We start from the raw sequence: 16868 nt of genomic DNA on the forward strand, positions 1-16868 counted from the left end.
ATGTTTTTCGTTGCCTTTTCACGTCCTCCCTCATTTCATAACTTGGCAGATAACACTTCTGCACAGGTATGAAATCTGTCCTCCCTAGCTACAAATAGATACGGGGCAGAGAGAGACAGAGAATGGCAGAGCTCCAGAAGAAGCACAGGTATGCACACAAGAGAGACTGGCACTGGGCTTGTTGAATATTTAATTTTAAGAAACTTCATAACAGGTATGTTAGGAAAAAACTCGTTGTGATTCTGCTTTTTAGGTCTTTTGAGGTAGCAGCCTATTCATTTTGGGCAACATAAAAGCCTTCTGGTCATTTGTTAATAATGATAATAGCAATTAATGACTTTTATTGAGTACTTGCCATGCTGAAGATACTTCACTAAGTGCTTTAAATGCACTGAGTCATTTAATCCTCTCAACAGTCATAGGGTGAAGTACTACTACCCTCATTTTTAGGTGACATTAGGTGATTTATCCACTAGGACACAGCTAGCAGCTTCAGACCTGGCTTCTGAACCCAGAACTTTGTGATTAAACTGTCCACATTTTTTTTTTTGGGGGGGGGTCTACAATTTGCAGGATCTTAGCTCCCTGACAAAGGATCGAACCTGTGCTTCCTGCAGTGGAAGCACAGAGTCCTATCCATTGGACTGTCAGGGAAGTCCCTGTCCACACTCTACACTGTACTTCAATGCATTTGCATGTTGGATTACTTATACGTCTCCATTCAGTAGAACTCTTCCATAGCTCACTCCAGGCATGTAATAGTTGCTGGGTAGGGAGAACATATGTGTGGGTGGGGAGGGCTTCAGCCCCCAACTGTTCTTGAAAAATGGATTTTAAAAGGAGCTAGAGGAGGAATGGCCTTTGTCCAGGGAAGCTGTTCTGGAGTCTTGTGTTCTGGGCTCCTTGTATATATTCTGATGACTTTATTTTTTGTGTGTTTATTCACTAAGTCATATCTGACTCTTTACTATCCCATGGACTGTAGCTTTCCAGGCTCCTCTGTCCATGGGATTTCCCAGGCAAGAATCCTGGAGTGGGTTGCCATTTCCCTCTCCAGGGGATCTTCCCGACCCAGGGATCAAACCGCATCTCCTGCATTTGCAGGTGGATTCTTTACCACTGAGCCACCTGAGAAGCCCATTCTGATGACTGGGCCTCCTTTATCTCTGAGACTTTGTTACATCTTGTGGTGTTGCTGGCTCAGTGGGTGTTAGGTTTCCATTTTGTTCTTCTCCATGCTATCATCCTGCCCCCTCCCTGGCCCGTTTCTCTAAGCTGTTGTTAACTCTGGTGGGAGAGTCCGAGACCTGCTGCTGGCTCCCACCTACCAGTCTCGGCATGACAAATTGCCTTACTATCATCCATAATACTGCCATGTAAAACAGAATAGGCTTTCTGCTCACATACTGCTACCATCTCCTGTATCTGTTTAGATCCAAGCAGCGTGTATATATCATGGACATAAAAATCATAGAAGAAAAGCATGCTAGGAATCGGTCCTCTATACCAGAGCCAATCAGGATGGATCAGGGAATTCTGTAGATCTCACCTGTTCTAAGCAGCATATTAGCTATGCTTGACTTCAGCTACCACATTTTGCCTGCTGTGTGCTTACTCTACCCTGGTGTGAAATGTATTTGCAACAGTGCAGAAGAACTATACAAGATTGATTAGACTTGGTACCATTTGTCCATACTCTTGCAGTTATTGTAGTCGCTGCTTTAAAAGACTCAAAAAATCCTTTATCCAGTTTTGTTCCTCTATTAAGTTTCATTTAAGTTTTAGCAGGTGTTTTTATGTGTAAATCGGATCAACTTCCCGTGATAGCTCCTGATGGTGAACGTTTTGATGTTCTGTTTGCCCAAGCAGATTGATTTGCCATTATGGGAAAATGTTTGAAGTAAAAAAAGTCCTCTAAACTTTGTTCACTAATCTTATCAAAGAAAATAGAAGCAGACCATGTAGACAGAAACCTGCAAATTAAATATACTTTTCCAATTCACATGTATTTGATCAGCATTCATTATGGAACTAGGGAAGTAGTTGCTTCTTGATTCTGCAATAGCATTAAAGTTTAGATCACTTTCCACAGTCTTTGAAAATTCAGCTGGGAGAAGAATAGACAATATTAACTGCTAATAACATCTACTCTTTGACAGTAAGATAGGATACCCCATAGAGCATATCATTGTCCTTAACATTCCCATCTATCAGGCCTGGTTGACACCATACAATTGTGCCCTCTCTGGAAACAGCCGGGCCAGCCTCGCTATGTGGTGACAGATTGTTTAGGGTGAGCCAATGGTGGCAGAACAGTTCAAAAGCTTGTAAAGGTTATTAGTAACCATGTGAAGGTCTAATTTCTGCTTGAGTCACAGGGATGGGTTATTTCGCATATGCTATTTGGATCTGGAGAACTGTGCTAATGGCCTGGGCCATTTGGTTTCCTTCTCTTTCTCTTGCATTTTAAAAAAAATTTTTTTTGATGTGGACCACTTTTAAAGTCTTTATTGAATTTGTTACAGTATTGCTTCTTTTATGCTTTGATTTTTTGGCTAGGAGGCACGTAGGATCTTAGCTCCCTGACCAGGAATCAAATCTGTACCCCTTGCACTGGAAGGGAAAGTCTTAATCACTGCACTGCCAGGGAAGTCCCTCTCTTGCGTGTTTTTATCAAATCATTCCTTGATTGCCTGACTCTTAACTAGGCATATTAATCAGATCCATTGTGGAAACTTTAAGAAAAAGAAAGCGAAATGCACAAGCTGCAGCCCTATGGGTGTTGTTCAGGTAGATCAGGTAGATGGAGGGGGTCACATGGACTTTGGTGTGAATATTGATTCTGTCTCTTGCTAGTCACGTGCTCTTTGGCAAATCACTTACCCTCTCCAAGTACCCTCACTTTGTTGTCAAATGGGTAAAATGTTAGCACTGCCTTCATATGGTTGTTGAGAGGGGTGAATGAGTTGACGTCCAGGGGACAGTACATAGGTAAAAAATACATCTCCTATTTAAGTGCTTACTATTATTGATTCTTAGGTAGCGATTACGCTTCTCCATTTTAAGAAGTTCACAGGTTGTCTGGAGTTCTATCCCCACTGAGAATCTCTGCTCCTAAAATGTTCTTAAAAGATAGCTTTTAATATTAAAAGTGAAGCATCTGCTTCAAATCTGTTTTAGAGGCTTGTTAAGATTCCATGCTATGATGCCACTTCATAAAGCTATGTATGTATATATGTAGACATGTGTGTATATATTGAGTATTGATGTTGTTCCTGGCACTGTGCCTAGGTACTGGGGACCCAAAGACCATGAAACATGGTCCCTACTCTACTCTTAAGAATCGAGTTGCCTAACACTGCTTTCTGTTCTGCAATGAGGTGACCCAGTATGTCTAAATACAGAAGTAAAAATTCCCTGTGGCATTCAAAGGTGGGTTTGATTTCTAAAGGAACCTAAACTTCTCCAAACATTGTTTTAAACTAATCAGTAAGAAACGTTCTATTGATAATCTTTATTTTAATTCTGTTCTGGTAGCTTTTTAAGCGGAGGTACCATTGACATTTATTAAGTAATATCATATGCCAGGCATTTTTACTGATGCTTTCTTTCCATCCTTGTGACAATCTGTGAAATCGTCCTCATGACGTTTTGCTCACAGTCATGTAGCCATAAGCGGTGAAATCAGGATTTGAATCCAGACCTGTCTGAGTCTAAGTCACATTTTCTGTCCATCCTTCCTTGATGCACGTAGGAGTTAAAGATGGGAGCTAATTACTCAGCACAGTTGAAGGGCCATCTTGGCTGATGTGTGTAAAGAAGGCAAAATAGCTAATTATGACCAATTCACGTAAGTTCTCAAGAAACATTAGTGGTGTTGGGCTTAGAGATCACTTAAAATGTCAAGAATGGGCTGTGTGTTCTCTCAGGTTCTTTTTCCATTGAATGGATCCAATTTTTTTTCACAGTTGATCTTAATTATTGGAATGATGAATTGAATGAATCATTTGTGGTTATCAACTGTGTGGTCCTTAATACCATTCATTTATTTAAACATCCTTCAGCTCAACTAAGTCATCTCCTGGTGACCTCTAATTGAAACATACATTTGAGATCGTTCACAGTTTACATGCACTTGAATCAAATACTAAAAACAACACAGGCAAAATGATGTGCTTTACGTTTTAGTCCTGTATTGTTCTGTAAAAGTGCATATTAAAGTTTCAGAGATGCCTCCTGCTTTTTAAATAAGGATCACCATGGGGTCTGGCGAGTGGGCAGCTGGATCCTACTAGAAAACAATGCCATCCTTATTGAATCAATGCACTTGAATTGAAGCTGTGTCCCCAGGGCCAGTCAGCATCACACTGTCCTATCCTTTTGTAGCATAAGAAATTGATTCCCCAGAACAGCTCAGGTGCAGTGGTACAGGAAAAACAATCCTGCCATTCCACACAACCCCACCTCTTCAAATCTGCACATTTCAGAAAGACCATTCTTTCTCCTCTTCCATGTCGTCAAATCAACACCCCTGTGCCAGACAGTTTTCTTCATGGGCTGAAATCCCTCCTCTGATACTTCTGGGCAGACCTCACAGGCACAATTTGTTACCTGGGCCAAGTGACCTTACCACCTTCCAGGCTTTGAGTACTCACAGTTGTCAAAAGATCAGGTCAGGGCCCTGAGAAAAAATGGGAATTTTTCTCCTCCCAGGTTCCCAGGTGAGAATCAGAGTCCAGATTCCTTTTTCACCTCTGAAGTATTCAGATTGGTGTGGAATCAAACTCATTAGAAACACTATGGTAGCATTTTATTCACATTTCTACTTAATCTTCTTATTTCACTGGTCTAAGAGACGATGGAGAGAACACATCTGATCACTAAAATAAACAAAATACCACCCACTAATGTTGGTTACTTTAAAGCAAATTAACCTCTGTACTTGCCGAAGATGGTGGGTTCTTCCCTTCCGTTCCCTTTTCTTTTTTGGTTCTGGTGAACTTGGAAAGCAGATGCTGCTTCAGGTAAATAGTTCGGTATCCACATGAGTGCAAATTATGCTTCCATACCAGTGCGTTTATTCCAGTGATTGCACTGACTGTGTTTGACCATGTGATAATTAGGCCACATTCAGATCACAAAAGGGCTTCCCTGATAGCACAGTTGGTAAAGAATCCACCTGCAATGTGGGAGACCTGGGTTTGATCCCTGAATTGGGAAGATCCCCTGGAGAAGGGAAAGGCTACCTGCTCCAGTATTCTGGCCTGGAGAATTCCATGGACTATGGAGTCACAGAGAGTCAGACATGACTGAGCAACTTTCACTTTCCCTTTCATATCACAAATCCCCATTCTACACATTTTGGGTTTTCTAATCCAGAATGCACTAATGGCCTATAGAGTGCTTTGGTGTTAGGTGACCAGAAAAGTGTGATGTTCTTTCTACTGGGGAGGTGATAATGAAGGATAGTGGGCTGCAGTCCATAGGGTCACAGAGAGCTGGACATGACCTAGTGACTGAACAACAAGAATAACAAAATAATCATCAGAGAGCACTTTTTCTTATGAGGAATGTTTTCTTGTCATTATAGATTCAAGCTGTGTAAATGAAGGTATTGGGTTGGCCAAACTGTTTGTTTTTAATGTGAATGAATTTTTTGGCCAACCTTATAACTGGAGAGATACACACATACCATTTGCCATTGTTCTAGGATGGGTAATTTAATATTCAGGTATGTACAGGTTTAACATGAAGTTATTCAATCCAAATTCATGGGAACGTTTGCCAGGAGAGAAAGTCAGATTCAGCCTGTGGCCAAATTGAGAACCTTTTCTTTCTCATCCATTCTCTCTGATTTCAGTTCTTTCTTCCATTTAATTGTGTGAGCACCTCAATCAACTCTGAGCCAGGTGAAGAATGTGCAGTGAAACATGTTGACTGAGGGGTGGATTGGGCAAACGTTACCTTCCCCATAATGGACCTGTGGGCATTTAAAAAGAGGACTGCTTCCTTAATGGGAAGTAACAGTGTCCTGATGGTGGCTTTTGAGGTACTAGCAGGTAACTGCTGCTTCTGCCCCTGATGAAGCCTGTTCCTAGACAACGAGTAATTGCCCATGAGTGACTAGGTGAAACTGGGAATAGCGCCCCCTGAGCTACCAGTGGAATTAGGCAGTATCTGTTGGAAGAGGGCCACTGTTCTGACAGGTGGGGGCAGAGGAACAGAGGAGTAAGGCAGAGTGGGAAGGTAAAATCTGGGGAACAGGAGGGATTTAGGAGAGATTGAATCCCTGGTTCAAGTCCTGTATCTACTTCATCCATCTGCATCTCCTTCATCCATGGCACTAGTGATGCTCTTGGAGCTTCCCATCTAGTCAAGAAGACAGACCTCAATCAGATGCTTCACGCATTCACCAAAGAGATATTGAACTTTCTATGTAACAAACATGGTGGGTGCTATGAAGAAAAAGTACATGTTATGAGAGACCTGACCTCACCTGGAGTGTTGGTGAACTTCACTGATGGAATTTCACGGTCCAAAGAAGTGAGACTTGAGGTGAGATATCAGAAATGAATATAAAGAATGAAGAGCTATTTAGGCAAGGGTATGTAAAAGGAACCTTCCCTAAAGAGGGATGAGCAGGTATAAGGAGATAATCCAGTATGTTCTAGTACATTACCTGAAGGCCAGCATGTCTGGAGCAGAGCACATGATGGAAGGAGTGAGTAAAGCTGAGGCTGAAGAGATAGGAAGAGGACAGCTCCTTCTAGGCCTACCTGTTCATGGTAAAAAAAAAAAAAAAGTGTTTAAGCATTTTTGTGATAACAATGTTAAGCCATTAGCAGGTTTTCAGTAAGATAATGTTTTAATTAGTTCACTCCAGCTATAAGGAGGTGGAGAATGGATCAAAACAGGAGCCCCACTGGAGGCAGTGGGAGTCTTTAGGAGGCTGCTGCAGTGGACTAGACCAGGCACAGTTGTGACTTAGACTGGGATGGAAGCAGTGGAAGAGAGAAATGGATGTACTATGTGACCTTGAGCAGGTTGCTTCACCTCTCTGAACCTAAACAGGCTTATTTTCCTTCAGGTTGGGCCTGTCATATTTAGTGATTTAAGAGCACGTTTTGCTCGTTCACATCATCTGCCTGCTATAACCCCTCTTGAGATGGCAACTATTCAACAAAACATTCCATCCACACTTGATATCTGAGGGAAAGACAGAGCTAGCTTTGAATTCTTTAGAATTGTGTTTATTGCAGTTCCTTAAGGTTGGCGGGCTGGATGAGTTGTACATTTTGGTGATACAGGTGACTTTGAAATGAATGAAGAAACACTGACACACTGCCACACCTGTTATTCCTCTGATCCTAAAGTACTGAACAAAAGGACTAACACACATCTCCCCCGTATTCAGCAGTAATTAAATACAACTACACTTATTTAGGAAACTGATAACAGTAGAGGAATGTAGTGTCAGCTATCTGAGAAGAGACAGTCCAAGGACTGCCTTTTGTTCTTAGAGTTAAAAACACTTCCAAACAAAACTAAAAAGAAAATGCCTTTCAGGGTTATGATATCTTTCCTCCAAGCCTTTGAAACTTGGCAAACATTTCTTGCCAGCTCATCACACTAAGCTCTGTTGTAAACTTACACAAAACCTACACAAGCTTCATTCAGTAGGGAACAAATGGCTCTGTGAGTAAAGTTTTTGATACTAGGTGTTCCAGCAACATTCCTGGTGAGAGTAGGAAAACATCGAAACTAGATGCCTAAACCTTTCAAATGGCTTGGATCCATGTGATTGATCTTTGTTGTAGCTAAGGTTCTCTGGACAGTACTTTGTCCTAGACATCTTTGGTGATGGCAATGATGGGGAGCTAGCAAGTGAACAGGAGATGGCAAGAGTGAACATTGACATTTTAGGAATCAGTAAACTAAAATGGACTGGAATGGGCAAATTTCTTTCAGATGACCATTGTATCTACTACTGCGGGCAAGAATCCCTTAGAAGAAATGGAGTAGCCCTCATAGTCAACAAGAGTCCAAAATGCAGTACTTGGGTGCAATCTCAAAACAATAGAATGATCTCTGTTTCCAAGGCAAACCATTCAATATCACAGTAATCCAAGTCTATGCCCCAACCACTAATGCCAAAGAAGCTGAAGTTGAATGATTCTATGAAGACCTATAAGACCTTCTAGAACTAACACCCCAAAAAAAGATGTCCTTTTCATCATAGAGGACTGGAATGCAAAAGTAGGAAGTCAAGAGATACCTGGAGTAACAGGCAAGTTTGGCCTTGGAGTACAAAATGAAGCAGGGCAAAGGCTAACAGAGTTTTGCCAAGAGAACGCACTGGTCATAGCAAACACCCTCTTCCAACAACACAAGAGATGACTCTACACATGGACATCACCAGATGGTCAATACCGAAATCAGACTGATTATATTCTTTGCAGCCAAAGATGGAGAAGCTCTATACAGTCAGCAAAAACAAGACTGGGAGCTGACTGTGGCTCTCAGATCATGAACTCCTTATTGTAAAATTCAGACTTAAATTGAAGAAAGTAGGGAAAACCACTAGACCATTCAGGTATGACCTAAATCAAATCCCTTATGATTATACAGTGGAAGTGACAAATAGATTCAAGGGATTAGATCTGATAGAGTGCCATGGTACAGGAAACACTGTACAGGAAGCAGTGATCAAGACCATCCCCCCCAAAAAAGAAAGGCAAAATGGCTGTCTGAGGAGGCCTTACAAATAGCTGAGAAAAGAAGAGAAGCTAAAGGCAAAGGAGAAAAGGAAAGATATACCCATTTGAATGCAGAGTTCCAAAAAATAGCAAGGAGAGATAAGAAAGCCTTCCTCAGTGATCAGTGCAAAGAAATAGAGGAAAACAGAAGGGGAAAGACTAGAGATTTCTTCAAGATGTCCATATGCCTTTCAAGTCAGGAACAAGACTGACAAAGATATCTGTAGTCACTGTTTTTATTCAGCTTTATAAATGAGATCCTAACCATTTCATTGGGAAAAGAAAAATATAAGGGTTGAAAACATTTTATTTTCACAGAAGGCATGATTGTCTACACAGATAATGTACTAAAATATGTAGACAAATGAGTATAACTAATAGAAGTTTCCACAAGTTTTCTGGTTATAGGCTCAAGATATAAAAATCAATAGTGAGCCTCTTCAACAGGAAAAATCAAGGAGAAAATGTTATAAAGACAAATTCTGACAACCAACATGGCATCCAATATTGGTATCTCTTTTCCCATGTTTCACTTGTTTCAGGTCCTGTGTTCTTTTTGTAAGGTTTGCCCATCTGCCCTCAGTATGTTTGGATCAAGAAGTTTGTCCTTCCTTTCTTCTAGGTCCTCTAAAAAGAAATTAACTAATTTAGAACAAATAGCAAGTGAAGAGGAGACAGGATCATTGGGAAGAATGTAGAGAATATTCCAATCCAGTAGTTTCTCTTACAGGTCCGTAGTGATTTTGCTATAGCTACTGCTTCTGTACCAGCTTATTCAAAATTCAGTTTGTTCATATCTCTTAAGTAAAGGACTTGACAGCTCATTAGAGAATGTACTCCCTCACCTTGAGTGTATTCAAGCAAGAAATCTATCAAGTTATTTTCTTTTTATTAATACAATGGACTACTGCTGCTGCTGCTGCTGCTGCTGCTGCTAAGTCACTTCAATCGTGTCCGACTCTGTGCGACCCCATAGATGGCAGCCCACCAGGCTCCCCTGTCCCTGAGATTCTCCAGGCAAGAACACTGGAGTGGGTTGCCATTTCCTTCTCCGGTGGGTGAAAGTGAAAAGTGAAAGTGAAGTCACTCAGTCGTGTCCGACTCTTCGCAACCCCATGGACTGCAGCCCACCAGGCTCCTCCATCCACAGGATTCTCCAGGCAAGAGTACTGGAGTGGGGTGTCATTGCCTTCTCCACAGTGGACTACTCAGTTCAGTTCAGTCGCTCAGTCGTTTCCAACTCTTTGCCACCCCATGAATCACAGCACGCCAGGCCTCCCTGTCCATCACCAACTCCCGGAGTTTACTCAAACTCATGCCCATCGAGTCGGTGATGCCATCCAGCCATCTCATCCTCTGTCGTCCCCTTCTCCTCCTGCCCCCAATCCCTCCCAGCATCAGGGTCTTTTCCAATGAGTCAACTCTTTGCATGAGGTGGCCAAAGTACTGGAGTTTCAGCTTCAGCATCAGTCCTTCCAAGGAACACCCAGGACTGATCTCCTTTAGGATGGACTGGTTGGATCTCCTTGCAGTCCAAGGGACTCTCAAGAGTCTTCCCCAACACCACAGTTCAAAAGCATCGATTTTTCGGTGCTCAGTTTTCTTCACAGTCCAACTCTCACATCCATACATGACTACTGGAAAAACCATAGCCTGGACCAGAAGCACGTTTGTTGGCAAAGTAATGTCTCTGCTTTTTAATATGCTATCTAGGTTGGTCATAACTTTGCTTCCAAGGAGTAAGTGTCTTTTAATTTCATGGCTGCAGTGATTTTGAAGCCCCAAAAAATAAAGTCTGACACTGTTTCCACTGTCTCCCCATCTATTTCCCAGGAAGTGATGGGACAGGATACCATAATCTTAGTTTTCTGAATGTTAAGCGTTAAGCCAACTTTTTCACTCTCCTCTTTCACTTTCATCAAGAGGCTTTTTAGTTCCTCTTCACTTTCTGCCATAAGGGTGGTGTCATCTGCATAACTGAGGTTATTGATATTTCTGCCTGCAATCTTGATTCCAGCTTGTGCTTCCTCCAGCCCAGCATTTCTCATGATGTACTCTGCATATAAGTTAAATAAACAGGGTGACAATATACAGCCTTGATGTACTCCTTTTCCTATTTGGAACCAGTCTGTTGTTCCATGTCCAGTTCTAACTGTTGCTTCCTGACCTGCATACAGGTTTCTCAAGAGGCAGGTGAGGTGGTCTGGTATTCCCATCTCTTTCAGAATTTTCCACGGTTTATTGTAATCCACACAGTTGAAGGCTTTGGGGTAGTCAATAAAGCCAAAGTAGATGTTTTTCTGGAACTCTCTTGCTTTTTGATGATCCAGCGGATATTAGCAATTTGATCTCTGGTTCCTCTGCCTTTTCTAAAACCAGCTTGAACATCTGGAAATTTACGGTTCATGTATTGCTGAAGCCTGGCTTGGAGAATTTTACTAGCATGTGAGATGAGTGCAATTGTGCAGTAGTTTGAGCATTCTTTGGGATTGCCTTTCTTAGGGATTGGAATGAAAACTGACCTTTTCCAGTCCTGTGGCCACTGCTGAGTTTTCCAAATTTGCTGGCATATTGAGTGCAGCACTTTCACAGCATCATCTTTCAGGATTTGAAATAGCTCAACTGGAATTCCATCACATCCACTAGTTTTGTGTAGTGATGCTTTCTAAGGCCCACTTGACTTCACATTCCAGGATGTCTGGCTCTAGGTGAGTGATCACACCATTGTGATTATCTGGGTCATGAAGACCTTTTTTGTACAGTTCTTCTGTGTATTCTTGCCACCTCTTCTCAATATCTTCTGCTTCTGTTAGGTCCATACCATTTCTGTCCTTTATCGAACCCATCTTTGCCTGAAATGTTCCCTTGGTATCTCTAATTTTCTTGAAGAGATCTCTAGTCTTTCCCATTCTGTTGTTTTCCTCTATTTCTTTGCATTGATAGCTGAGGAAGGCTTTCTTATCTCTCCTGGCTATTCTTTGGAACTCTGCATTCAAATGGGAATATCTTTCCTTTTCTCCTTTGCTTTTTGCTTCTCTTCTTTTCACAGCTATTTGTAAGGCCTCTTCAGACAACCATTTTGCCTTTTTGCATTTCTTTTCCATGGGGATGGTCTTGATCCCTGTCTCCTGTACAGTGTCACGAACCTCCGTCCATAGTTCATCAGGCTCTCTGTCTATCAGATCTAGTCCCTTAAATCTATTTCTCACTTCCCTGCATATAGTCATAAGGGATTTGATTTAGGTCATACCTGAATGGTCTAGTGGTTTTCCCTACTTTCTTCAGTTTAAGTCTGAATTTGGCAATAAGGAGTTCATGATCTGAGCCACAGTCAACTCCCAGTCTTGTTTTTGTTGACTACTCACCATATAAACCAAAATAATGCCATTTGCAACAACACGGATGCAACCAGAGATTATCATACAAAGTGAACTAAGAAAGAGAAAGACATACCATGTGATGTCACTTATGTGGAATGTAGAGTATGACACAGATGAACCTATCTATAAAACAGGAACAGACTCAAGGACATGAGGTTGCCAAGGAGGAGGAGGGGAGAAGGATGGACTTGGAATTTGTGGTTGGTCAATATACACTATTACATGTAGAACTGGTCAATAAGAAAGTTCTGCTGTATAGTACAGGGAACTTCATCCATTCTCCTGAGATAAAGCATAATGGAAAAGAATATTTTATATATATACATATGTATTTATGTTAAACTGAGTTACTTTGCTGTACAGCAGAGATTGGTTCAACATTGTAAATCAATTCTGCTTCAATTTTTAAAAAAGAAGAAACACTTCATGTATATAAAAGAACCCAGATAAAGTATGTTTGCATGTGTATGTGTGTATATGCTCTCTAAACTTAGAATCCTCTAAGGACAAAAAAAACATGACTTTGAACAAGTATATACCTTAAATGAAAATAAAGGACCAAAATATATTCTAAAGAATAAGAAGAAAAAGCTTTGCATTTATAACTACTATAATGGAGTGAGTCCCCGGTAGGAAAAGTAGAAGCTTTCATAGGAAAAAATATCATTTCTGAAACATGGAAACACTGTCACACTAACTAAAACACAGTCTTTGAACATAATAGGAATTATCCCACTTTGTTTAATGAAAGGACAAAATTGACTCTATTTCAGTGAGCTCGGAATGTCAGCTACTTTCAAGCACACAAGCTCTATTTCCTTAGTTATTTATGTAATTTATGAATAAATACTAGAATTAGAGTTTATTTGCAAGATAAATTGCAAAATTTGGAATGGAAAAAAAATTCCATTTACATTGTAGCAAGACCCATAATAAATTCGGAGCTGTACCTAACAAAATGTATGTCATTTAAGGAAATATTATGAGCTTTTATTGAATTCCATAAGCAATGAACAAAATTTAAATAATAGAAGACACATACCATTTAAATTGGAAGATTCAGTATGGTACATAAATCAATTCTCCACAAATTAACTTGCAGTTCAGTGCAATTCCAATCAAACTCTGCAACAGTTTTTTTTCCTAGAACTTGGCAAACTTGCCCTAAAATCTGTGTGGAAAGAGGGTAAAGATTAGTCAAGATTCTCTACAGAAGAAAAACAATATGAGAGTAGCTCTATAAGATGTTAAGAATTGTTATTCACCCATATTAACAAAAATGTGATATTAGTACAAGGACAGACAAATGTACCAATAGAACAAAATTGAAATTCCAGAAACAAACTCATACATATGTGAGAACTTGGTTTATGACAGAGGAGGCATTACAAATCAATAGAATAGTCCTGGGAAAATTGGCTATGTAGATGGCAAAAAATATTCCTACCCTGTACTATACAGAAATGGAAACTCAAGATGGATTAAAAATATAAATGTTAAAAGCAAGAATTATTTGATCCTGAAAAAGATGAACAATACCTTAATGATCTCAAAGTAGGGAAAGGTTTCTTAAAAACACAAAATGAAAACTATACAAGATAGATACATTTGCCTTCATTAAAAGTAAAGACTAGTTGATGAAGTATATACCACAAAGAAAATTTAAAATAATGCACCACAGGTTGGTGGGAGCTATTTTTAGTTCTTATAAATAAGGAAGGATTCACATCTAGAAGGAGACGGGACATTAATATCTAGAGGAGAAGGGACGCCAGATGATGAGATGGTTGGATGGCATCACCGACTTGATGGACATGAGTCTGAGTAAGTTCCGGAGTTGATGATGGACAGGAAAGCCTGGCTTGCTGCAGTCCATGGGGTTGCAATGAGTCGGACACGACTGAGCAACTGGACGGAATACTCTAAAAATCATTATGAGAAAGACAGATATTCATTAGAAAAACGTACAAAGGATATGACCAGTCATTTTACAGAGGGATAACATGATTCAACTATGGTGGTGGTGGTGGTTTAGTTGCTCAGTCGTGTCTGACTTTTGCGACCCGGAGGACTGTAGCACCCTGGATTCCCTGTCTATGATTTCCGACCTGCAGTGGCCCTCATCTTGCGGCCCAGCAATCTGGGCCTGCGCGAGGAGGCTGGCAGATCACATTATATGCGCCCACACCTTACGTCCTGGTACTCTACGTTGCCAGCGCCGCAGCTTCCGCTTCCGGGCGTCGCAGCCACCATCTTGCTTCGGTGGAAACTGCAGGAGTTCACAGCAGGAGTTCAGAAGCGCAAGTTCTGAGCTGTGAGTCTCTGTGAGTGCAGCCGCAGTCATGCCGTCTTTGCCAGTGCGCATCGCAGTGGTGTGCTCGAGCAACCAGAACCGGAGCATGGAGGCGCACAACATCCTCAGCAAAAGAGGATTCAGCGTCCGGTCTTTCGGAACAGGAAAAAACGTGAAGCTTCTAGGACCAACACGTGACAGGCCAAACGTCTATGATTTCAGAACCACGTATGAGGAGATGTACAAAGACCTCCTTATGAAAGACAAAGAATACTATACGGAGAATGGCATTTTACCAATGATGGAAAGAAATAAGAATATCAAGCCCAGGCCAGAGAGGTTCCAGGAGTGCACAGATCTGTTTGACCTCATCCTCACCTGTGAAGAGGGAGTGTATGATCAGGTGGTGGAAGATCTGAATTCCAGGGAGCAGGAGACCTGCCAGCCCGTGCACGTGATCAACGTGGACATCCTGGATACCCACAAGGAGGCCACCCTGGGAGCGTTCCTCATCTGCGACCTGGGCCAGTCCATCCAGTGCATGGAGGACATGGAGAACGGGATGGACACGCTGCTGCAGGAGTTCGAGGGAAAGTGCGGCAAGAGCTTCCTGCACACCATCTGCTTCTACTGAGCCCAGCCTGACGTCCATCCCACCGCCCGCTTGAAGCCATTTTCTTGACTTGCCTTTTGGTAGTACTTTTTGCTTCTTGATACTTGTTTTGACCTTTAGTTTTTCTGCCAGTGGACGTTAGCAATATCCAGTAAACAGTACTGTATGCAGTGAGAAGATACGGAAATACCAGATAACAAACAAACGTTTTTCCCGTCCCACTTTCCCTTATGAGCAGAATCTTGACTGTAGTTTGTTTTTGTTTTTGTTTTTTTCGTTAACCGAAAAAGAGAAAAAGGTTGCTAGACATTTCTCCCAAGACATCTGCCTCTCACCGAGTGTCCCTTTTCTGGCTTCTCTAATTGCTTAGAATGTAAGAATTCCTGAATAAAGCAACAGGATCAACTTTTGAAATGAATTTTGCCATAGATGTAAATGGTCATTAGTAATAATATTAACAAAAGGTATATTGGAGTGGGTTGTCATTTTCTTCTCCAGGGGATCTTCTTGACCCAGGTGTCGAACCTGGATCTCCTACATTGCAGGTGGATTCCTTACCGGCTGAGCCACAAATGAGAAAAGGTTCTCAACCTCTCAGCTAATGAGGAAAAGGTAAGTTAAACTCAAAATAACTTTTCACAAAGGTCAAATTAGCCAACATAAAAAGATATTTACCCTTGTCTTTCCCAAGGGAGGGTCAAATTAGCAAAAATTAAAAAGCATGATCATGCCAAGTGGTCATACCACAGTAAGATGGGGGGGGACTTGAAGTTCTGGTCGGAATATAAATTTATACACCTCCTTTAGAGAGCATTAGCAATATCTAGCAAAGTTGAAAGATGTGCATTCCTTATTATCGTCCCAAAGTCCCTCTTCTAGATGTTTACCAGGGAGAAATCCTTGCATGTGTGAGAAGACATAAACCAGAATGTGTATTGCTTTATCAAAAGTGAATGGCCAGATATGAGAATGAATTAGTATTATCAGTGGCACTTTGAATGATTGAATGGTATCCACCCATTCATCAATAGAGATGAATCTGGAAAATAGTGTTGCATGTACAGAGTGATCTGGAAAAGGATGTGTGCTACATCTCTGCAAAAGAATAGGGAAATGGACATTGCCATGCCAAAGGGTTTCTTGGGGCCTTTGGGTAGTGGGCCACACATAGTCCAGAAGGTTCCCCTGAGGAGATGGTTGGAAAAGTTAAGTCCTATCTCCTGGAGTTTGACAAATCTGAAGTAGTGGAGTGGGCAGACCCTCCTGGACAGTTTCTCTTAAAATAGTCTCTAAGTTACTGTTCTTACCCTTGAAGAAATCCTTCTTTACCTTATAGAAAAGCCTGGTGTCATACCATCCATTACTGTGACAGTGACTCAGGTATGCAGTGTGGTGGCTCTCTGCTGGGGAGAGTAGAAGGGTCAGGTGACTCAGGATTTTAGATGAAGAGGCTAAGTTTATCTCGGAAACTGTAGTTTTCTTCCCTCTCTTTATGCATCACTGAAAACTGAAAGGGTTCAGTGATTATTTTTTTAATCACCTAACTTTGGGTTGGTTTTTGTGCAAGATTAAAAAGTCTTTCCTTAAATATTAAGCAGAATTTTCAGACCTTGGCTGTATTAATAATGAAAGTGATGCTTAGATGCTTAAAATACTTTCTCCCCTCCTCATTTCCCTTTTTTCCCCCCTCTCTTAGAACATAAAAGATGAAGGCAGTTCTGAAGAGTAACTTTTCAGTTGATTAATCCTCTTGAACTCAGTATAGCTTTCAAAGGGAGAAAGGGCCACCAGCATAGATCAAATCAGGACCTCATCTCATGTGGCTA

General features: G+C 41.2%; 1 protein-coding gene and 1 pseudogene across 1 annotated transcript in view; both read left to right on the plus strand.

The window, feature by feature from the left end:
* FGF13 (fibroblast growth factor 13) overlaps positions 1–16868 on the plus strand; it is a 520657-nt gene that overhangs the window by 107894 nt on the left and 395895 nt on the right. The gene's annotated exons all lie outside the window — the stretch shown is intronic.
* On the plus strand, positions 14479–15257 carry LOC110151386 (RNA polymerase II subunit A C-terminal domain phosphatase SSU72 pseudogene; annotated as a pseudogene).

This window comes from Odocoileus virginianus, unplaced genomic scaffold, assembly GCF_023699985.2.
Source record: "Odocoileus virginianus isolate 20LAN1187 ecotype Illinois unplaced genomic scaffold, Ovbor_1.2 Unplaced_Contig_1, whole genome shotgun sequence".
NCBI classification, from domain to species: Eukaryota; Metazoa; Chordata; class Mammalia; order Artiodactyla; family Cervidae; genus Odocoileus; species Odocoileus virginianus.